The sequence below is a fragment of the Halichoerus grypus genome, chromosome 11 (assembly GCF_964656455.1).
Source record: "Halichoerus grypus chromosome 11, mHalGry1.hap1.1, whole genome shotgun sequence".
Lineage (NCBI taxonomy): Eukaryota > Metazoa > Chordata > Mammalia > Carnivora > Phocidae > Halichoerus > Halichoerus grypus.
In genome coordinates, this window is record NC_135722.1 from 2,024,441 (window position 1) to 2,049,394 (window position 24,954).

Consider the following 24,954-nt stretch of genomic DNA (forward strand, 5'->3'; position numbering starts at 1 on the left):
CATCTTCCCGGCACCCACAAGAGCGTGCCAGCTTACTGGCCACTGTAGGGACAGTGTCACTGTCTCGACTGTGGCAAAGAGGGACAGGCTCACATTGTTCCTGACGCTTTGTGCTTATGGGCGCCCAGCCCGCCAAGTGCTTGGTTCTCAGGCGGCTGACCCCTGGTGCATCCCCCTGCATGTGGTCCCAGTCCCTTGGCAGCAGGGCGGAAAGTGTTCCGGAAAGGGGCTGCGGCCGCTCCCTGTGCCTCGGGGCTGCCTGTGGACCGGGCCAGGGCGCCCACCCCGCTGGGCACTGGGCCACCGCGGCCCCATCCCGTGCGGTCGGGATTCCGCTCTGGCCTGAATCTGGCCACTTCGCTGGTGAGCCCCCGGGATGTGCGCCCCGCCCGCCCCCTGGAGTGGGCACAAGGGACAATTGTGCCAACAAATGCCCACCCCCCCCAACTCCGGATCCAGGGGCAGGACCATTGTCGCGATGCAGATGGGGGCTCTCCGCAAATGCTAATGGGCAGGTCGGGCCTGGGGAGAAGCATCTCTGGCTGTTTGCTGAATGCGGGGAGCTGCATTCAGACTGTTTGCTGTTATTAAGTGCCCGGGGATGCCTGCGGAATGGTAATGAGGCACGAGAGCAGGGAAGTCAGGCTTCCTTTGTGGAATGCTTTTGCATGGAGGAGTTTTGCTTTCCCGCCGACACGATAAGTCAGCCCAGCCCAGGGCCGCGGCGTTGCTGGAGCCTGAGCTGTTGGCCTGGCCCCGGGGGGCCCCGCGTGGCCCCAGCCTGGGGGTGGTGGTGGCTGAGGCTCTCCAGGGCCCTGGCGGGGGAGGAGGGGCCTCATCCCGGGCAGATGCCGTCACTGGATGGCCCGCAGTCCCGGCCCCGACACAGCAGGGCACGAGCAGCCGGGATGAATTCCACCCCCGGCCGGATCCAGGCCTTGCACCGGAGCCTGGCCCGCGTGCGCGATTCAGGTGCGCCAAGGGGCGTGTGAGGCAGGTGCCCTCCCCTTCCCGGCGCTGGCCTGCGCATGGCCCCCCACTCCGTGGTTTCTCTCCATGTCTGGAGCCCACGGCGTCTCTGGGCTTCTGTCCTGTGACACCTAGGGTCCTCGGAAGGGCTGCCCACCCACATTCATGGCCTCGAGAGCCCGGGCAGGTCTCCTGTGTTCATGGAAAAGGCCCTCACTGGCCGCAGGAGGACCTGTGGTGGCAGCAGGCAGGGTGGACATCAGGAGCCCTGCCCTCCAGGCTCCCGTCCTTCTGCAAGTTCCAGCGCCCCGCTGCTCACCTTGTTCTGGTCACTGGGGTCTGCATTCAGGAGCCCGGCCCGCAGGGGGGCTTGCTGTTCCTGCTCGCGGTTCACAGAAGAGCCCGGCGCTCATGAGCCTAATTTGTGGGGCACCGTCTAGAGCTGGCGCTGTGCCCCCGGCCGCACCCGCCAGGCCTCGCCTCTCTCCCTCCCCTCGGCTGGCAGCCATCTCCGGGCCACCGCCCCAGATCCCACCCTGCGCCCCTTACCCATGTTGCCATCGCCCTGTGTTTGGGTTTGACCTTTTTAAACCATCCTCTGGATCAGTCACTTGCATAGAGTCGAGCCTTGCTTACATTTACCAAGAGATTTGCTGGGTTTCTGCTTCAGAGTTTGGGTTTAATGTCCTTCTTCCTGAAGGTCCTACAGGGGTCTCTTCAGGGAAGGTCTGTCATCGGTCAACTCGGTTTTTGTTTGTCTGACATGGTCGTATTTTGCCCTTGCTGTTGGGTGACAGTCTAGTTGAGGAAGGGGTGACGGGTTGAGATACGTATTCCCTCCAAACGCTCAGCAGATGTGCCGCAGGGTCCGCTTTCTGCGTGTTGTCCAGCTCCTTGGCCACCCTGAGGAGGTGACCTGTCCCCCTCTGGGGGCTCCCAGTGCCTTCCTTTGGACTCCACTGCCGGGGCGTATCACTGCAGTGGAGCAAGGTGGGGGGTTGCTCTCTGTCCCGCCGTCCTCTGTGATCCCTGAATCTGAGGGTTCGTGTCTTTCATCCAGTGTGGACATCAGCACAAACCTGTCAGAAATTATCACCTGCCCTAATGGCTCTGATCTGCCCTGGAAACTGACTCAGCCATCTCGGTCTGTCCTCCTTGACTGTCTCTAATATTTTCCTGCTCCATCTCCCAGCTGCCTTCTTGGCAGCTTCTTCTCAGTTTGCTGACTGTTCCGACGTGTCTGACCCACTGGTTAGTCCACCTGCTGGGGTTTTAATTTCAAGGACCTCTCATTTTTCCACTTCTGTGCATCCTTGTGTGAGGGCCTGATTTGCTCAGTCTTCGCAGCTTGTCTCTTCCTCATAGTGTACAACTTGGAATTAATCAGTCACTTGAACGTGCTAATGTCATCATCCATGCCATGACGTCATCGTTCGTGTCACCATGTCATCATCTGGGCCACGACGTCATCGTTCGTGTCACCACGTCATCACCCGTGCCACGACGTCATCACCGGGCCATGACGTCACCATCTGTGTCATGATGTCATCATCCGTGCCGTGACGTCATCATCCGTGTCAGCACATCATCATCCGTGTCATGACGTCACCATCCGTGCCACGACATCACCATCTGTGTCATGATGTCATCACCGGGCCATGATGTCACCATCTGTGTCACAATGTCATCATCTGTGTCACCACATCACCGTGTCATGACATCATCATCTGTGTCACAGCATCGTCATCCATGCCATGATGTCACCATCCGTGCCACGACGTCATCTGTGCCACGACATCATCATCCATGCCATGGCATCATCGTCCACGGTTCTTGGAGAGTCTACCTCTGTTCACGGTGGCTTCGGCAACTCCTTCCCATGATGGCTGGTTTCCCTGTGGTCAGTGGGGGATCTTTATTTGGGGATCCTGTGGGCCCTGTTGAGGGGATGTTGCCCTGGAGACCTTGTCCCTTGGATGGGGTGACGCAGTGAACCCCTTCAGAACGTTTGTGGTGTGGGATCTTCAAGACAACCACGCGGTGTCAATACAGGCCCGATCTCTCGTGGGAACAAGCCTGTCCCCACGCAGCAAGAGGAGACTTCACCTGTAGTCCACAGACAAAGCCAGCACAGATTGGTTTTCTCTCCTCGGTGTCTGCCCCACCTGGGTCGGCGGCTTGGTTCCCGCTTGGCGTTGTTTCTGTGATTCGAGTCTGCTCGCTGTTCGTTCGGCCTCGCCGGAGGCCCACGTGCGCAGGTGGAGTCTCGGTCCCCACTTCTGGCCTCATGCTGGTGCCCCGCCCGGCTCTTCGTCCAGTCCACACTGTGGCTCCTCGGGTGAGCGGATGCCCGGGACCACCCATGCACGTGGTCTGTGCGGTGGCCCTGAGGGATGCCCTCGGCCGAGCCCATAGAAGACATTTGTCGTTTCGGCGAGCTTGTTCGGGAGTCTGTTGAGAGAGGGTTTTGACAGCATCAGGTTATTGCTGGAAACAAAAGTCCTCGTGTTGGTGACAGAGAGAGTGTCCCCGTCAAGGGAGGCCGTGAGCTCCCTGCCGGCAGAGGGCCAGGCCACGACGCTCCCGGTTGGAACTGCCTGGGGCTCCCTCGAACCAGCAGGCGAATTTCAGAGGCTGCCCCTGGAGATTCTGAGTCACAAGGCCTGCGGGGAGGCCCAGGAGCGTGTCTGCCATGTGCCCCTGCTTACTCTGGGGACTGTCCCTGGGGATCCCGAGGACGAGGCCCAGCACTGACCACAGGGGACCAGAGCAGGGCTTCTGTGACTCCAGGTCTGTCTGACCTGGGCCCCTCCTGGCACCGGCACCGGGGTCCGGGTCAGCCTTTTGTTACAAGAGCTCTCCACGGGTAGAAAATACTAAGGAGCTTGCTCCGTGCAGTAAGCCTATCAACACATAAACTTCAGCTAGGATGCTTCACGAAGAAAGACGGGCTACTCTCCCCCTGAGATCAGGGATACAACAGGGACAAGGACACACTGCTCTTATCACTTCCAGTCTGCATGAACCTGGAGGTTCTAGCCAGTGGAACAGTCGAGAAAAAGACATTGCAGACGTCCAGGTTGGAAAGGAAGAGGTAAAGCCTTCTCCGTTGGCAGGTGGCGTGGTTCCCTGGCACATGGGCAAGATGACCACGGAACGAGCGTGTGAGTGGAGCCAGGGCCACACACAAACATCAATTCTACCTCGATGTTCTGGCAACAAATAATCTGACATCGAAATTTTAAAAATACCCTGTTCAGCGGGGAGCCTGCTTCTCCCTCTCCCTCTGTTGCTACCCCTCCGTTCATGCTCACTCTCTCTAAAATTATTTTAAAAATACCACTTACTGTAACATTAAAAACATGAAATACTCAGAGGGCAATCTGACGAAAGATGTGAACATAAAACATTGTAGGGAGGCGTCACAGAATCCCCAGGTCCGGGGAGAGGTGCGCCGTGCTCCCAGACCACCAGCCTCAACATTCATCTCTGAACTCAATGTGTTATAGCCATCAGAATCCCACGGGCATTTTGTGGAAACTAATGAGCTGGTTCTGAAATTTGCATGGAAGTGACCCTGAAGTTCCAAAACAACGTTTTAAAAATGAACAAAGTTGGAGGACTAGCATGAGCATAGAGATAAGTGAATAGAATGATAAACAGAATAGAGTCCAGATAAACCTACACGCGTAGGGACAGGTGACTTCTGACCGAAGTGCAGAAAGGAGAAACGACAGCAGTTTCAACAAATAGCATGGGAACAGCTAGAGCATCCGTCTGCCAAACAATGAACTTAGAGCTATGTCTTACATCATACACAAGAATCAGCTCAAAATTTATCATGGAAATAGAAGCCTAAAAGTTACAGAAGAAGATGCAGGAGAAAATCTCTGTGACTTTGAGAGCTAAGCTTCTCAAACATGACAGCAGCAGCATGAGATATGATAAGAACCAACCATTTGGACTTTTCAAAATTAAAAACCTCTCTTTGAAAGACAGTATTAAGAGGATGAAAAGATAAAGCCCAGACGGGGAGAAAATATTTTCAAATCATCCATCTGATAAAGGATTTGTGTCCAGAATATGAGAGGGATGCTTATGGCTGAGTAATAAGACAAAAACAAATAAAAACAGGCAAAAGATTTAAACAGACACTCATCAAAGAAGAGAAACGGGCGCCTGGGTGGCTCAGTCAGTGAAGCATCTGCCTTTGGCTCGGGTCATGATCCCAGGGTCCTGGGATTCAGTCCCATGTCAGGCTCCCTGCTCAGCAGGGAGCCTGCTTCTCCCTCTGCCCCCCCCCCACTCCATGCCCACTTGTGCTCTCTTGCTCACTCTCTCCCTCTCTCAAATAAGTGAATAAAATCTTTAAAAAGAAAAAGAGAGAAATGGATAAGCACAAGAGAATATATTTGATATCATTAGTTATTAGGGAGATGCAAATTAAAACCACAATGAGGGGCGCCTGGGTGGCTCAGTTGTTAAGCGTCTGCCTTTGGCTTGGGTCATGATCTCAGGGTCCTGGGATCGAGCCCCGCATCGGGCTCCCTGCTCACGGGGAGCCTGCTTCTCACTCTCCCTCTGCCTGCCCCATCCCCTGCTTGTGCTCTCTGTCAAATGAAATAAAATGAGTTGTTACTACACAATTACTGTATTGGCTAAAATTAAGATCATTTTACCAAGTGTGGTGACTGGCCCGGGGAAGCTGCTACCATCTGGGTGTGCCCTCGTGCACACCCAGGGGGACAGCAGATGGTGCCGCTGTGGAGATCAGTCTGGGACTTTCTGAAAATGTTGTATGCGCACCTGCCGTGTCATCCAGCCATTCTATTCCTCAATATGTGTCCAGGAGGAATGAGAACAGACACACATACTGACATGGTTTCATGGAATTTGTACATAGCCGTTTCATGGAAACTGGAAACGTTGCTAATGCCCATCAACATCCGACAAAATGTTTTTTAAATCGTGGTACACCCACACGATGATATACCACTACTCAGAAGTAGCAAAGAATGAGCCACGAGCACACAAAACAGCCTGGATAAATAGCAGAATAATTATGATGAGTGAAAGAAGCCAGGCAAAAAATAAATTAATTAAAAAGAGGAAAGAAAGAAAGAAAAGGAAAGGGAAAAAGAGAGTTCAGAGTGCCTTATTCTATTTGTATGAAACTCTCGGAATCGCAGACTGGTCTAGAATGAGGGCAGGCCGAGCGGCTGTCCTGGGATGTGTGGGCATGGAGATCTGGTTGGGGGGAGCCCAGAAGGCCACAGAGAGACCCAGGGGGTGAGGGGTATGCTCATGATCCTGATTGTGCCGATGGTTTCATGTGTCCAAAGTTATCAAAATCGTATACTTTAAACATGGGTAGTTTGTTATATGTCCATTATGCCTTGATGAAAAAAAAAACATAAAAATATTTTGCATAGCAAAAAATACCCAAATGGGGGCACCTGGGTGGCTCAGTCGGTTAAACGGCTGCCTTTGGCTCAGGTCATGATCCCAGAGTCCTGGGATCGAGTCCCGCATCGGGCTTCCTGCTCAGCGGGGAGCCTGCTTCTCCCTCTGCCTGTTCCCCTGCTTGTGCTCCCTCTCTGTCTCAAATAAATAAAAATTAAAAAAGAAAAATACCCAAATGATTTTTTTAAATGATAATCTGGGGAAAATAGTCACTGTTGATATCATACACATAGGGCTAATTTCATCAGGCTGTCGGGAAACTCTGTAAGTCCTGAAGACAAAAGGATAAAAGATATAAATACAGTTGTAGAAAAAGGAGATACTGAGCTTCTTACAGATGAACAGATGCTGATAACCTCAGTTAGGATCACAGAAATGTAAATTAAAGCCATGGGGGCTTGACTTCTCTGACGGATAGTCGCCCGTGGGCCGGTGTGCTTGGAAAGCCTAAGCTCAGCCACGGATGCTGGGAGGATACATGGATGCAGGCGCTGTGGAGACACACAAGGCAGTTCGCATGAAAATTCAAGATGCACATGCCCTTCCAGCCTTCCAGAAATGTATTCTGCACTCACGTTGCACATTTGCAAAATGACCCATGGTCAGGGGACTGATTTCTGCAGTTGTTAAATAGCAAAAGATGGCAAACCACCAGCATCCCTGAGTGGAGCTCAGCTTCAGGGGAGTGTCCTATGTGCATCCGTGACGGCCCACACCTCGGGCTCGGAAGACGAGGAGATCGGGCAGCATGTGTGTGCGGATACAGTGTGGGAGGAAAGGGAGCCCCGCCGATGTGTCCGGGGACAGCCTGAAAAGAACGCTGAAATCACCTTCTCTGAGGCTCAACCGCACAGCAGAGTTGTAAAACCATCTGGGCTGGTGCATGTGTTAAAGGAGATCTTTAATCTCTTTTTAGTCTGCTTTATGCTAATTTGTTCTAAATCAATGTGCTGCCTCTCTTGGGGTAATGTATTCATTGCTATTTAATCTTCGAGGGTTGCAATTATGTTGCCATTTGGTAGCAACAAAGTTACTTCTAGTGATTTTATGTTCTTCTGGCTTGGTCAGCCCTTTGTTTCCTGCCTGAGCTTTCAGCTTTCACGGTTTTGCTATCCCGCCCCCCCCCCCAATCTCATGAGAGGTTGATCCAGTTTATCTTATTTTATTATATACTTGCTTTCTTATTCAAGAACTACCTTTTTGCTTTTTTGTTTTCTGTTTCCCCAACTCGGGCTTTTATATCTATTCATTCCCTCTCTCAGATCAATTCACTTTTTAAAAAACTTAATGAAGAGTAAGAGTGGGTTGATTTAAAGTCTCTCTTCTGCAAGTTTTAGAAGTCAGATGTTTTCCTCTGGTGCAGGGTTAGCTGAGGCGTAGATCTTGCTGTGAAATACGTTCCTTGTCTTTGCTTTCTTGATCGTGTTTATGTTTTGACTTTCTCTTTCATCTGAAGAAATGTTTTCTCACTTTTTAAGCAGAACATTTTTTATCTCTGTTGCAGTTTCTAATTTAACAGGCTTATAGGGAGAAGATACGGCCTTTGAAATAGTTGCATTTTTCCAGTAAAGATTTTCTCTGTGTCCAAGTACAAACATGAAAGCATTGCTTTTGTAAATGTTCCGCAGGCCTAAGTTAAGATATATTCTCTATCTGCAAAACACAGACTTTCATTTGTATACACAGATAAAACCTACATTGTGACGGATCACACACACAAGCATGCACACGCGTGTGCATTCATGGCATTGTTCAGATCTGTCCCACCTTCCCTAGCTGTTGTTACTGTTTTAAAAATCTAACACCAAATTCTGCCAGATTCTGAAACAGGAAAATTAAATCCTTGTTCCTTTACAATTTTGTCTTTAGAGGTCGAGTGGCAGATTTGTGGGGTGGTTCTGAGCACAACCTGACAGCCAGGAAGCTCTGCGATTCTCTCCTGTGTGACTCTGAGCTGGCTACTGCCTTCTCTGGGCCTCAGTTTCTGGACCCACAAAATGGGGATCCTAGCAGGGCCGCGCCCAGGACTGTGGTGTTGACCAAGCAAGTGAGGACCTTGGGCCTGTGCGTGCCTCTGGCCTCCTCCCCTGCCAAACAGCCCACTCTCCACCTCATATCACACCACATATCCTCACACCACATATCTTGGGGCTGGTCTTTCTTTTACAGTTTCTTAAAATTGTATTGCTTTATAATCTTCACACCATGAACTCTGCAGCTGGGTATGATGTGTAGGCTTCGGTGAGTCCTTTGTTCCTTGTTTGCTTGGTCACCTTCCCCTCTGGGACCCGAGTGAGTAGTCTAGGGTTTATTCTGGCTCTCCCCATGCTCTGGCTGTAACAGGGGCTGGTCAGTGCCGTCCCAGCACATGGCCTCATGTCACGCCTGCTTTCTTGCCTTTCCCCTTCAGTCCACACGGTGAGACTCCCTCCAAGGCTGCCCTGAGATTTTCAGTCTCCCCTTCATCCCCCACGGTGGGCACGAGCCACAACCTTTCCCACCGCCAGAAATCTCCTTTGCTTCGGGTTTGGGCCAGTCTTCCAGAAACCTCCCTCGAACCCCACGTACAAGTCCTTTCGTTTCTCTGTGCTAATTGCTGGGATGCATTAGTTTGCTGGAGGCTGCATAACTGCGTGGCTTAAGCCACAGAAGTTTCTGTCGCCGTCCCGGAGGCGGAAAGACCGGATCAAGGTGTGGCTAGGGCTGCTCAGCCCTGCGCTGGCGGAGGGCCACCTTCTCGCCTCTCCTCACAGAGTCTTTCTTCGGTATCTATGCATCCCTGGCATCTCTCTCTCTCTCTCTGTCCATGTTTCCTGCTTTGATAGAGACACCAGCTGTATTGAAGTAGGAGCCTCACTCACAGCCTCATTGGAACCTAACGTCCTTCGAGGCTCCTTCTCCAAATATCACATACGGAGATGCTGGGGCGGAGCCCTCCGAACTCTGAGCCTCAGGGACTTGGTTCAGCCCTTAACACAGGAACAGGTGCATTAACCATCAGTGGGTGCTGCCTGGCCTCGCCCTTCTACAGGCGGGGCTCCCCTTCCTGGCACCCCCGCCAGCCGTCCATGGAGGGGACGCAGAGGAGGGAAGCAGCGCTTCTCCCCGGCGGCCCTGCTGACATTTGGGGTCAGATCAGGCTTTGCAGAGGGGCTGCCGTGTGCACCGTGGGACACCAACAAGCAGAACGTCTCTAGATATTGCTAAGCATCCTGGGGGTGGGGCACTGCTCCCAGTTGAAGACCACTAGGCTGAAAGGACACCTGAGAGCTTTTGGAGGTTTGGGGTTTTTTTAACTGTTTATTTGGACATGATTTTGAGCTACAGAAAAACAGCAAGAATAGGAATGAGATCTAAAACATTCACATGCTCTTTAATCTGCAGTTTGCTGATGGTTAATAGTTTGCCCCCACATCCTTTACCGTGCGTCTCCCTTTCAATATGTACAATCACGTAGCTGGTTGCTAAGCCATTGCCACATAAGTCACATGCCCCATGGACCTGTGCCCCTAAACCTTTTGCTGGGTATTTCCTAAAAATAAAGGGACCCCCTTTTAAAGCAACGGCACACTTCAGAACAGCCTCCGCCCGCAGACGTGGATCCGGTCCCTTCACCTCCTCGACCGTCCTCGTCCCAATGTTGCCAGTGGACACGGCTAAACTTTTCACATACTTCTCCCTCTGGGGCAGTGTCTAGTCCGGGGGCCCAGGGGACCAGCTCTCTGGCCCTCTTTACTCTGGAACATGCCCAGTCTCGGCCTCTAATGACATTCAAGTTTCTGAGGGTGACAGTCCTGCCATTTCTTGGGGGTTTTGCTGGATGTTTCCTTGTGGTTGGATTTGGGTTGTGCCTTCCCAGCTGGAATGTCCCATCAGTGACAGGGTGTCCTTCTTGGGGGGACCCACCCTGAGGCACATGATGCTCCCCACCCCTCACTGGTGATATAGCTTTAATCACCCATCAAAGAGTCAGTCATTCTACATTGCTTTGCAGCCGATAAGCAACTGGGGGAAATAATCTAAAGCCATGAACATATCCTGTTGCTTATTAAAAAAATGTCTTCTGGATTTAGAGGCTTTCTGGAACCGGGCTTTATGAGGGTGATTGCAAAACGATGCTTTTCCAGCGCTAGCACTCTTCCACTAAAATCGGTCCAGTGAGAATGGTATTCCAAGGGAAAATATCTCAACTTTGTACTGTGGGAAAAACTTTCCTTCTCCCCCATTTATTTACTTCTGTTGACTTATTATCTGTATGCATGGGATCATGGATTTTTGTATGATAATTCTTACTGTCCTTCATTATTTCGCTAATCAAATTGTCCCAGATTTGGCTGGCTTCTGTGTCCTTGTGACATGCTCACATTTTTCTGGTTGTTTGTTTTTTAGCATTTCTTTATGTTCTGGTAAAACAAGATTCAGCCTTATTTCATACACACTCTGCTCCAGCCCCAGAGTCCGCCAATTCTCCAAGGAGCTCTGGTTCTTTTGAACGGGGGGTGAAATTACTGGAAACCAAAATCTGGGCACTGGGTGTGCCTGTTGCTACTAGGCATCTTTTCTCCTCTGCCCTTCTGTGCCCGGAGCTAAGGAAACACACACAAAGGTGTGCACGTGCAAATACCCGTGTGCGCACAGACACGCCCGTGTCCCTTCTTCTCCTCTGTCCACACTGGGCGTCCCTTACCTGCAAGCCTGCTTCGTCCCTAGTGCAATGACTGCCTCCCGGCCCCATCGGCGCACAGACTCGCTGCTCACTACGCACCTAACGTGTTTTCTTCGTCGCTTTGTCCTTGCCACCGTCACATCAGACCTGCTGGCTTGTTTGTAATTCTCCGCCTCCTCCCACTCAAGATTAAGGTTGTTTAATCAAGCACTGTGGTCTCAAAGTGCTTGCAATAATGACTTTCTCCTCTCTCCCGCTCTTCCTCTTCTCTCTCCTTTCAGTGTGGTTATGTCCCTCATTTGAAAATTAGTTCTGTACGCTTCATTTTTTTTTTTACTTGTTTTTTAAAACACCACTTCATGGAGGTATAATTTATGTACCATAAGACTCACCCATTTGCAGTGTAATTCCAGGAGACTTACTGACTTCTGCCATCATCTCCACAATCTGGGTTTGGACCCCCACCCCCCCTAAGGCCCGCCGCGCCCGCGTGGAGTCCACCCCTGTCCCTGCGCCCGGCACCAGCCAGCCCTCCTACAGCCACAGCAGGCCGTGGATGTGCCTGTTCTAGACAGTCGTAGAGAATGGAATCTTTGTTTTCCTGGCTGCTTTAAGCATGTTTCTGAGGCTCATCCAAATTATAGCACCTAAAAGTATTTCATTCCTTTTTATTGCTGAAAAGTAAGTACTCATTGTGTGGACAGCCCCATTTTTTGCTCACCCACTCACCAGTTGAGGGATTTTCCCGCACTGCTTTGCGTTGTTCGCACCTTCTGGCGATTATACGAAGCGTGGTTACGAGCCGTGTGTACGCACTTCCCTTCGTCCTGCGGAGATACATACCAGCAGAGTGATGGCTCCCGTGGTGACTTCGTGTTTCCCTTCTTGAGGAATTGCTAGGTGGTTTTCCGAAGTGGATGTACCGTTTTACATTCCCACCAACAATCTGCGAGAGTTTCTGTTTATCCGGAACCTTATTACTATTTCACTTGTTGTCTTTATTCTAGCCACGTGGGTATCTCGCTGTGGCTTTGATTCATGCTTCCCTAATGACGAATGATGCTCAGAATTTTTTCATGTGCTTGTTGGCCAGTTACGTATCTTCTTTGGTGAAATGTCTATTCGGATCTTTGGCCCATTTTTAAACATTAAACTTTGTGTTTTTAGACATTCAGATGCAACCGTTAAGAGAGACCACAGAGATCCCACATGTCCTTTACACAGTTGCCCTGGGGGTCTCGTCACTGGAAACCAGAGTCCAAATTGAGACAGCTGAGAATCGGGCCATCCTGTGTCAGGGGTCCCTGGTGTGTCCTCTTTGTAGCCACACCTACTTCCCTCCCACTCTTGCCCCCCCTTAATCCCTTGACACCACTCACCTGCTCTCCACTGCCATAATTTTGTCATTTCAAGAATGGCGTATAAATGGATCACACAGCACCTGAGTGTTTGCAGTTGGCTTTTTTGATGTAGTGTAACCCTCAAGACTGTCTGTAGCTCGTTCATTTGTATCGCCGAGTGGCATTCTGTGGCGTGGACACGCCAGTTGGTTTAACTGCTCGCCGGCTGGAGGACAGCTGTGTGGTTCCCAGTTTGGAGTTACTACAAATTCTGGTAGGCTGAATAACAGCCCCCAAAACATTGAGGTCCCGATTCCTAGAACCGGGGACTGTCGCCTCATATGGTGAAGGAGACTCCACATACACACTTAAATTAAGGATATTGAGACTAGGGGGGATCCTGGATTATCCTGGGGTCCAGTGTCATCATAAATGTCCTTGCAGGAGGGAGGCAGAGGGGGATTGGACGACAGGAGAGAACAGTGACGTATCACCGGAAGCAGGGGGAGAAGACACGGTGTGCGTGTGAATCAGGACCACCAGCTAGGGAAAACAGGCAGATTCCAGAGGAAAGAGAAGGCAGGAAAATGGATCCCCCCCGAGAACCTCCACAAGGAATCACACCTGTCCAGGACTTTCACTTCCAACTTCTGGAACAACTCTTCGGAATTGCGAAAGAATCCATTTGCGTCATTTTAAGCTGCTGAATTTGCGGTAATTTATGACAGTGGCCCCAGAAGAGTAATACACAGATAAAGTTGGCATGAATACCCATGGAGAGGTTTTTGTGTGAACGTGATGTGGTTTCTCCGGGATAAGGCCCCAGGGGTGTACTTGCTGAGTACGTCTTCTAGAAATGGCAAACCCCTTCTCCCCCATGGCTGTACGGACTTCACGTCCCCTCCTTCAGTGTCGGGGTGACCCCGTTTCTCCGTGCCCCTGCCAGCGTCTGGTGTGGACCCTGGTTTTCATTTCACCTGTTCTCGTAGGTGTGTAGCAGTATCTCATGGATTCGAGTTTGCATCCTCCTGACGGCTGGTGATGCTGAGCATCTTCTCATGCGCACATCGGCCCCTTGTATCTCTTACTCGCTTAAATGTTCCAATCGTTTGCCCATTTTCCAATTGGAATGTTTCTAACTCTTGAGTTGTGAGAAGACGGTACTTATTCTAGATACTAGTCCTAAGCCAGATATGTCATTTATACATGTCCTCACCCAGTCTGGGGTTGTCCTCGTCCTTCTCCTCACCGGGTCCTTCACAGAGCAAATATTTTCATTTCAATGAAGTCCAATGTATCCTGTATATGGATTGTATTTTGCTGTCGAGTCTGAGAGCTCTTTGTCCTACCCTCGATCCTGAGCATTTTTCCCCATAGTCTCCTTGGTAACAGCTCTATTAGGCTCTCATTCGTGAACCGTACAATCCAGCCATTTGAAGTGTCCGATTCCGCGGTCTCACTACATTCCCAGAGTTGTGCAACTGCCGCAGTGTCAAAGCCGTTTCTCATCACCCCCAAAGGAAACCCAGCCCCCTTTGAACACCATGTCCCAGTCCCCCATTCTATCCCCTTAAGCCCTAGGCAACCACTCATTGGCTTCCTGCCGCTATGGATTTGCCCGTTCTGGGCATTTTACATAAATGACGTCATACCATACGTGGTCTTTCATGACTGGCTTCTTCCACTGAGCGGCATGTTTTCAGGATTCACCCAGCGTGTTGTCACACATAAAACTACTTCACTTCACTTTACAGCCAAATAATATTCTGTTCTTCAGACATACCAAGGTTTTTTTTTTAATCCATCCATCAGCTACTAGGCATTTGGGCTGCTTCCACCTGTTGACTGTTAGGAATAATGCCGGTGTGAACATTCGCGAACACGTTTTCATGTGGCCATATCCTTTCTCTTGGGGAAATATGTGGCAGAGGCATGCTGAGTCAGAGGGTAACTCTATGTCTAATGTTTTAAGAAACTCATAAACTGTTTTCCAAAGTGAGTGTGCCATTTTTCATTCCCTCACCGTCTATGAACACTACAGTGTCCCTGTATCTGCGTGAGCACTTGTTATTACCTGTCCTGTTATTTAGCCAACTTCGTGTGTGTTAAGTGGAATTTCACTGTGGTGTTGATTAGCATTGCCCTATGACTAGTGATATATCGAGCATCTTTCCATGTGCTTACTGACTGTTTATATATCTGGTTTTTGGAAGAAATGTCTGTTCAGGTTCCTTCATCCATTTCTAAAAATTAGAATATTTGTCTTTTTGTTTTTGAGTTATGAGAGTTCTTCATCTGTTCTAGCCATCATTCCTTATCAGATAAGTGATTTGCCAGTATTTCCTCCCCTCTGGGGGTTTCTTTCTGTTTTCTTTAGAATGTCCTTTGAACCACAAAGTTTTAATTTTGACAAAGTCCAATACATCTTTTTTCTCTTGTTGCTTCTGCTTTTGGTGTTATGTCTTAAAACACATGGCCAGATCTTGGGTCATGAAGATTTATCCCTATGTTTTCTTCTAAGAGCTTTGTTGTATTTTGGTCTTTGATCTAGTTTGGGTTAATTTTTGCATGTGGTGTAAGGGAGTGGTCCAGATTCTTTTTCTTTTTTTCCATATAGTTCCAGCACCGTTTGTCCACAATGTAATTCTTTCCCCATTGAATACTTTTGGCACCCACGACAAAAATCGATTGACCATAGCTGGAAGGCTTTATTTTTCGAATCTCATCCTATTCTATTCATCTAAATGTCTTGTGTCTTGTCTTATGCCAGTAACCACACCGTTTTGAACACTGTTACTCTGTAGTAAGTTTTGAAATTGGCAAGTATGAATCCCCCAACTTTATTCTTTTTCAAGATTGCTTTGGCTATTCTAGGTCATTAGAACTCCCATATGAATTTTAGAATCAGCGTGTCAGTTTGTGTAAGGAATTCAGCTGGGATTCTGGTGAGTGTTGTGTTCAATTGGTAGATCGGTGTGTGTGGGGGGGTTATTGCCAACATGACAGTATTGTCTTCCAATTCATGAACATGGGATGTCTTTCATTTATTTAGATATTTTCTTTCAATAATATTTTGTGGATTTCAGAGTATAAGTTTTGCCTTTCTTTTGTTCAATTTATTCCTAAGTATTTTTTTCTTTCTTTATTGTGGTAAAGTATATATAAACCAAAATTTACCATTTTAACCATTCTTAAGTTTACGAATCTGTGGCAGTAAGTACAGTTACATTGTTGTGCTTTATTCTTTTTCGATATTGTACGTGAAATTTTTTTCTTAATTTCATTTTCTGATTGATTATTGAAAGTGTGTAGAAATACAATTGGTTTCTATATATGAATATATCTTGCAATCTTGCTGAACTTGTTTACTAGTTATCATAGGTTTTTAGTGGATTGCTTGAGATTTTTCTACATATAAAATTATGTCATCTGTGAATAGAAATACTTTTACTTCTTTCTTTCCAAACTGGATGCCTTTATTTTTCTTGTCTAATTGTCCTGGATAGAACCTCCAATATAATGTTGAATAGATGTGGTGGGAGCAGACATCTTTGTCCTGTTACCGATCAGGACAGTCTTTCATCATGAAGTCCCATGATAGCTGTGGTTTTATACTAAATGCCCTTTATCAGACTGGGCAAGTTCCTTTCTATTCCTAGTACCCTAAATGTTGGTCTATCATCATGGAAGGGTACTGAATTTTAGCAAATGCTTTTGCTTTCTGTTTTCTTCTATTGATAATCATGTCGTTTTTGCCCTTTATTTCATTGACCTGGTGCATTAGACTAACTGATTTTTCAGACGTTAATCCAACCTTGCATTCCTGGAACAAATCCCACTTGGTCCTAGTGTATAATCCCTCCTGTAGAGTGCTAGATTTTATTTGCTGGTGTTTTTTTGAGCATTTTGCATGTATTTTTGTAAGAGTTATTGCTCTGCAGTTCTCTTTTCTTGCTATATCTCTCTCTGGTTTGGTCACAGGGTAATGTCACCCTTGTAGACGGTGTCCAGAACTGTCTCTTCCTCTTCTACTTTCTTTCTGGAAGAGTTTGTAAAGAATTTTTATTCTTTAATTTTTCAGTAGGATTTATCAGTGAAGCCATCTGGGCCTTGCAGGCTTTTGTCTGTGGATAGTGTTTGGATTACTAATTCTGTCTCTTTATTTGTTATAGGTCTGTTCAAAGTTTCTACCTATTCCTAGTCAGTTTTAGTAGTTTTTTGCTTTCTAGGAAATTGTCCATTTTATCTAAGTTGTATAATTTATTATTATAAAATTTCTATAGCATTCATTTAAATCCTTCTTATTTCTGTAAAGCCAGCTGTAAAGTTTTCTCTTTCATTTCTAATTGTAGTCATTTGAATCTTCTCCCTCCCATCAGACTCACCAAGGGGTTGTCAATTTTGTTGATCTTTCAAATAATGGACGTTTGGTTTTATTGATTCTATTATTTTTTCTAGCCTCTATTTCATTAACTTCTACCTTAATCTTTATAATTTCATTTCTTCTACTTGCTTTAGGGTTAGTTTTTTTTCTCTTTTTTTCTTCCAGCTTTCTACGGTGGAGAGTTAGGTTATTGATATGAGGTCTCTTCTCTTTTTTAATGTGGGCATCTGCAGCCAGAGATTTCCCTTTTAGCACTGCTGTCCCTGAATCCCACAAGTTCTGGTGTATTGTGTCTGCATGTTCAGTCATCTCAAAGTATTTTCTAATTTTTCTCATGAATTCTTCTTTGATGTATTGGTCATTTAAGAGTCTGTTGTTTAAATTTCACGTTTCTACTTTTGATCCATTGTGTTCAGAAAACAATCTGTATTATAATCCTTTAAAAAGTATTGAGGTTTGTCTTATGGTGCAGCATATGGTCCCTCTTAGAGAATGTTCCGTGTGCACCTGAGGCCTACATACTCTTTGGCTGTTCCTTGTAGTGTTCTGTTGATATCTGTTGGGTCTAGTTGGTTTATAGTATGGTTCATGTCTTCTCTTTCTTTATTGATCTTTGGCTTATTTGTTCTATACATTATTGAAAATGGAGTAGTAAAGTCTCCAACAATTGTCGCTTTGGCTGTTTCCATGGCTACTTTGATTTCAGTATAGCGCTCCAAGTAGTGTGTGGTTGTTATTCATGTGATGTATATTTTTCCATCCTTTTACTTTCAGTCTGTTTGTATCTTTGAATCTGAAGCATACTTCCTGTAGATCCATATCATTGGACTTTACTTTTTAATTCAGTCGGATTAGCTCTGCCTTTTTATTCTTTAATGCAACCATGCTTAATGTTATTGATATAGTTGGATTTATGCCTTCAGTTTTACTTTTTGTTTTCTGTCTCCTGTATTTTTGTGCCCACTGCTTTCTTTTGCATTTGGTGAATATTTTCTAACACCGTTTTTAAGGTTCTTTAGTGGTTTTTCACTACTTGAGTCATTTCTAACACCGTTTTTAAGGTTCTTTAGTGGTTTTTCACTACCTCAGTCATTTCCTTAGGGGTTGTTCTTATATTTATCATATACATCTTCATGTCAGATTTATACTAATCTAAGTCTGGTTAGATACAGAAGTGACTTCTATATTGCTTTATTACATTTTACCCATTTCTGTGTTGTTATTATTAAATATGTTATATCTACATGTTATAAGCCCAACAATACACTATAATAACGATTAAGTTATGTAACTTTGTCTTTATAGAAGCTGAGAAAAGAACGTATATAGTATTTGTTTTGTTAACCTTCTTACTTAACATTTTTTATCCTCTTCGTGTGTTCCTGTGGATTCAGATTACCGGCTGGGGGCATTTCCTCAGCTCAGTGCCGCTTTGTAACAACCAACCTGCTTTGAGTTGGTATTGGCCAATATATTACATTGTAGATGGTACGAGCCAAACAATACAACTAAATATGTGTTGTCTTATACAATTGCTTTCTAATTCGGTTAAAAGAAATGGGACGAAATATATGTTTACATTGTCATCTATTAATACATAATTACCTTTATGGATGCTTTCTGTTTTCTTTTTTTTTTTACGATTTTGTTTATTTATTTGAGAGAGAGTGAAAGAGCATGAGCAGGGTGAGGGGCAGAGGGAGAAGCAAGCTCCCTGCTGAGCAGGGAGCCCGATGTGGGACTCAGTCCCAGGACTCCAGGATCATGACCTGAGCCGAAGGCGGACGCTTCACTGACTGAGCCACCCAGGCGTCCCTGCTTTTTGTTTTCTAGTGTGATTTTGGTGTACTCTGTGGAGTCACTTCCCGCCTGAAAAATGTCTTTCAGTAGTTCTTACAAAGTGGGGGTGCTGACAAGGAATTCTCTGTTTTTGTTTACCTGGGAACGTCTTTATTCTGGCTTCCTTTTGAAAGATAACCTTTCTGGATATAAGATTCTTTGTTAATTTCTTTTCTTTGAACACGTCGAATGTGTTGCCGCGCTGCTTTCTGGGGACCATTGTTTCTGACGAAGAGTCACCTGTTAATTTTTGGTGGGGTACCCTCTTTCCTGTTACTGCTTTCGAGATTTTTCTCCTTGTCTTTGGCTCTCAGCACTTTTACTATGATGTCATCTTCAGAGAGTGACCGTTTTCATTTTTCTTTTTTTTTTTAATTGTATTTGGTTTCTTTGGGTTGCTTCCACCTTTGGCTGTCCTGCCCAGGGCTGCTACAACTATGTTACCAATATCTCGTCAATTCCCTGCTCTCAGCTCTTTGGAGTCTATACCCAGAAGGGGAATTGCAGGATCATATGGCAATTCTATTTTTAATTTTTTGAGGAGCGACTTTATTGTTTTCCATGGAGGCTGCACCATCTCCCATCCCTCCCGGCAGCACATAACCGTTCCAACTTCCCCACATCTTCACAAACACCTGTTATTTTCTGTTCATTAAAAATATATTCTTAGAATAGCCATCCTAATGGGTGTGAAGTGGTATCTCATTGTGGGTTTGGTTAGCATTTGCTTCATGATTAGTGATTTGACCCTTTTTTCATGTGCTTATTGACCATCTGTTTATTCTGGTTGAAGAAATGTCTGTTCAAGTCTTCTGCCCATTTTTGAGTTTTTGTTTTGTTGGTTGTTGTTGAGTTGTAGGAGATCTTTACATATTCTGGATATTACACAGTTTCATTTTTCTTTTCCAATATGTATGTCTTTTATTGACTTCTTGTGTTACTGCAGTGGTTATAAATTCCAGTGCTATGTTGAATAAGAATGGTGAGTGAACATCATTGCCTTGTTCTTGATTTAAGAGGAAATCATTCAGTCTTTCACTATTCAGTGTAATATTAGATATGGGGTTTTTTTGGGGGTTGACAGTATTTATCAAATTGAGGATGTTCCCTTTTCTATTTTTTTTCTGAGCATTTTTATCATGAAAAGATGTTGGATTTTGTCAAATGCATTTTGTGCATCAACTGATATGACCATGTGATTTTTATTATTTACCTATTAATATTGTGCATTACATTGAATGATTTTGAATACTGAACCAGCTTTGCATCCCTAGAATAAATCTCACTGGTCAAGGCATAAACTCTTTTCATATCTTGCTGAATCATATTTGCTAATATTTTAAAGGGATTTTTGCATCTACGTTCATGAGGAATATTGGTTTGTACTTTTCTCTTTTGGTAGTATCTTTGATTTTGTTATCGGGGAAATTCTATAGAAAAATGAATTGGAAAGTAGTCCCCCTCTCCTGTTTTTTGGAAGAGATTGTGTGGCATTATAATTAATTCTTTAACAGTTTTGGAGAAATCTCCAGTGAAGCCATTGATATCTGGGAGTTCCTTCTTGCGAATTTTTAAATTAAAATTTAATCTCCTTAAAAAAATTCAATCATAAAAATTACCTCTTTCGTATTGGGTAAATTATAGTGTGTGCAGTTTGAGGAATTGGTCCATTTCGTCTAGGTTGTCATATTTATGTGTGTAGAATTGTTTGAAATATTCTCTTAGTATCCTTTTGATGTCTTCAGTGTTTTTGAGTGAGGAGTTTTGTATAATTCTCTTAGTAATTGCCCTAAGTATTGCAATATAAGTATATGTAGTTTATTGTAATCTGTTATCAGTGCTTTGCTTCTTTGAGCGAAGTGTTGAAACCTTACTTCCCTTTGGTTCCTTGTATCTTTTTTTTAATTTATTGAATACACTTGATGTGTAACATTGTGTAAGTTTATGGTGTACGCTGTGTTGCCTTGATACATTTACATATTGTAATGTGGTTGCTGATGTAATGGTATTTATCACAGTACGTAACTGTAGCATGATATTTTTTTTTAAAAGATTTTATTTATTTATTTGAGAGAGAGAGAATGAAAGAGAGCATGAGAGGGAGGAGGGTCAGAGGGAGAAGCAGACTCCCTGCTGAGCAGGGAGCCCGATGCGGGACTCGATTCCGGGACTCCAGGATCATGACCTGAGCCGAAGGCAGTCGCTTAACCAACTGAGCCACCCAGGCACCCATGTAGCATGATATTAAATTCATTATACTGTGCATTAGATATCTAAGGCTAATTTACTACTCGTTACAAATTTGTACCTTAAACACCATCACTCTTATCCCTCCTCCCCCACCCCATTCCCTGGTAACCACCATGGTCCTCTCTGTTTTTTACAGATTTAGATATTTTAGCTCCCACATGTAGGTGATATCATACAGTACTTGTCTTTGGCTGACTTACCTCACTTAGCATAATGTGCCCAACGTCCATCCATGTCATCAGAAATGGGAGGATATCTTCCTTTCTCAGGGCTGAAGATTATTCCACTATGTTTATGTATCTTTTTTATCCATTCATCCATTGATGGACATTTGGGTTATTTCCATATTTTGGCTATTATGAATAATGCTGTGATAAACATAGAAGTGCATATATCTCATTGAAATCCTGTCTTCATTTCCTCTGGATCTATACCCAGAAGTGGAATTGTTGGATTATATGATAGATCTATTTTTAATTTTTTGAGGAACCTTCATACTGTTTTCCATAGTGGTTGGACCAATTTACATTCCCACCAACAGTGTATAAGGGTTCCCTTTTCACCACATTCTTGTAAGTAGCTGTTATCTCTTGTCTTCTTGATGATAGCCATTCTAACAGGTGTGAGGTGATATCTCCTTGTGGGTTTTGTTTTGTTTTGTTTTGTTTTAAAGACTTATTTATTCATTTTAGAGAGGGGGTAGGGACAGAGGGAGAGAGAGTCCCAAGCAGACTCAGTGCTGAGTGCAGAGCCTGACACGGGGCTCGATCCCATGACCCCAGAGATCATGACCAGAAGCAAAATCAAGAGTCAGACACTCAACTGACTGAGCCCCCCAGGCACCCCTCATTGTGGTTTTGATTTTGCATTTCCCTGATGATTAGCAATGTCAAGCATCTTTTCATGTGTCTGCTGATCATTTTTATGTCCTCTTTGAAGAAATATTAATTTAGTCTTTCCCATTTTTTAATCAAATCGTTTGGGATTTTTGTTGTTGTTGTTATTGAGTTGACTGGGTTCTTTATATATTTTGGATTTTAACCCCTTATCAAATATATGGTTTCCAATTTTTTTCTCCCATTCTGTAGGTTGTCTTTTCATGTGGTTGTTTCTTTTGCTGTGCAGAAGCTTTTGAGTTTGATGTAGTCCCATTTGTTGATTTTTTTGTTTATATGCTTTGGCATCATGTCCCCCAAATTATTGCCATAACCAATGTTTGATGAGATTCTTCCCTACATTTTCTTCTCCGAGTTTAATGTATCAGGTCTTATGTTTAAGTTTTTGATCTATTTCAAGTTAATTTTGTAAGCGGTATGAGATAGGGATCTAATTTCATCGTTTCTCCAGTTTCCCCAACACCATTTACTAAAGGGACCGTCCTTTCCTTGTTGGGTATTCTTGGCTCCCTTGTTGAATATTAGTTGACCATATATGTTGGCATTTAATCCTGGACTCTCTGTTCTGTTCCATTGGTCCATGTGTCTATTTTTGTGCCCGTACCATTACAACTTGTATTACTATGGCTTTGAACTAGTTCAAACTAGTTAGTTTATAGTTTCAATGATACATATATATGTACACACACACGCATACACATATAGTGATGTGTAATATATGCACACACACACACACACATATATATGTATGCACACACATAGTGACATTAGAAACTGGTTTATAGTCATACCTCCAGCTTAGTTCTTTCTTCTCAGGATTGCTTTGGCTATTTGGGGTCTTTGTGGTTCCATACAAATTCTAGGATTGTTTCTTCTATTTCTGTGAAGAATGTCTTTGGTATTTTGATGGGGATTGCATTGAATCTATAGATGGCTTTGGGTAGGATGGCCATTTTAACAGTATTAAGTCTTCTGATCCATGAACATAGGTTGTCTTCCCACTTGTTTGTGTCGCCTTCAGTTTCTTTCAGCAAAGATTTGTAGTTTCCATTGTATGGACATTTTACTTCTTTGGTTAAATTTATGCCTAAATATTTTATTTTTTCATACTGTTTTGAATGAGGCAGTTTTATTTTTTTCTCGGATGCTTCCTCATTAGTGTAAAGGAATGTAATTGATTTCTAGATGTTGATTTTGTAGCCTGCCACTTTACCAAAATCACTGATTAATTCCAAGTTTTTCAAATGATTCTTTGGGATTTTCTATATATAGAATCCTGTTATTTTTTAATCTTTATTATGTTTGGGTATGTTCTTTCTATACGCAGTCTGTTAAGGGTGTTTATCATGAAAAGATGTTGTATTTTGTCAAATGCATCTATTGAGATGATCATGTGATTTTTATCTTTCATTTTATTGATGTGTGATGTATTACAGTTATTGATTTGTGTAAGTTGAAGCACTTGCCTCCCAAGGGGTAAATCCCACTTGGCCATGGTGTATAATCTTTTTAATGCATTCTTGAATTCCATTTGCTAATATTTTGTTGAGAATTTTTGCATCTATATTCACCAGATATTAGTCTATAGTTTTCTTGTGGTGTCCTTATCTGGTTTTGGTATCAAGGTAATGCTGGCCTGGCAGAAAAAGTTTGGAAATGTTCCCTCCTCCGCATTCACTTCCTCTGGTCTCCATGATTTCTGATGACAAATGCACTGCCATTCAAATTAATGTTCCTCTGTAAGTAATGTGCCATTTCTCTTCTTCCAAAATGTTTTATCTTTAGTTTTCAGTAGTTTATAATGTGTAATGCTGTAGATTTTTTGGATTTATGCTTTGTATTCAGTTAGCTCCTTGAATCTGTAGGATTGTATCTTTCACCAAATTTAGGGAGTTTTAAGCCATTATTTCTTTGAATACAATTTTTTGTCTCACTTTCTCCTCGCTTTTGGGACTCCAACGATAGAAATGTTAGCTCTTTTGTTATTGTCAAACAGGTCCCTGAAATTCTCCTCACTTTTTATTTTCAGTCCATTTTCTGTTGTTCAGATTAAGTCAGTTCTATTGATCTAGCCCCAAGTTCACAGATTCTATCCTCTGCCATGCCCACTTCACACTTGAGTCCATTCAGTGAGGTTTATTCTGTTATTACATTTTTCAGTTCTATATTTACATTTTAAGAGCTTCTGTTTCTTTGCTGTGATTTTGTTTGTTTGTTTTTTCATTTGTGTCAAGAAAACCTGTAATTGCTTATTAAGGCATTTTTGTAATGATGTCTTTAAACCTTCTCAAGTAATTCTGACATTTGACTTATTTTGGTTATGGCATCTCTTGATTATCTTTTCTCATTTGTGTTGTGACTATCTTGATTCTTGGCATGACAAGGGATTTTCAGTTGTACCCTGGAAATTTTAAAGATTATGAGACTCTGGATCATACGTGTATGTGTGTGTGTGTGTGTGTGTGTATAAAATATATATATACTTTTTTTTTTTTTTTTTTTTTGCAGACTAGTCCCATGTTGAGGTGTAGCAAGAGGGCCTGGTGACCATGAATGTTTAGCTTCCCCTTGGACCCCACCAAGCCCACTCCAGAAAGTGTAGGCAGGGCGCTGTCTTATACAATGTATACTACTTCATTGTAGGAGGGGGAGTAAAATTTCAGTTTCCCTTTATGGCCACACACATCTTCCCGGTGGGAGTGCGGTTGCCAGCTCACCCTGTCATGTTGCCTGAGTGAGATGTGAGATCACCTCCCTAGTGGATCCCACTGATCCCCCGACACCAGAACAGGGGCAGGGGGAGGGCATTAAGCAGAGGGCCACACAGCTTCATCTCACGTGGGCACACGGCCTCATTCAGCGGTAGTTCAATACTCCACTCTTAATAATTGACGAAACAAGACGGAAGATCAACAAGGATATAAAAGACTTGAAGACTGTTATTTTCCTGTTGAATTGTCTATCGTTGAATTCTCTGCTTCTTCAATTCCATCAGTTCTTGTTGAATGTATTTTAGGGCTCTGTTAGCGGCATATATAACTTTTAGTTCTTTGTAATTTTATTTCTTTATAATTTTTGTACTTTATGATTTTTATTTCTTCCTGATGAGTTGATCCTTTTATCATTATAAATGTCCCTCATTGCCTC

The 24,954-nt window shown here is 44.5% G+C and overlaps 1 protein-coding gene across 14 annotated transcripts in view; it reads left to right on the forward strand.

Moving 5' to 3' along the window:
- The window catches only part of KCNQ1 (potassium voltage-gated channel subfamily Q member 1), a 323,759-nt gene that overhangs the window by 98,482 nt on the left and 200,323 nt on the right, over positions 1 to 24,954 (forward strand). The gene's annotated exons all lie outside the window — the stretch shown is intronic.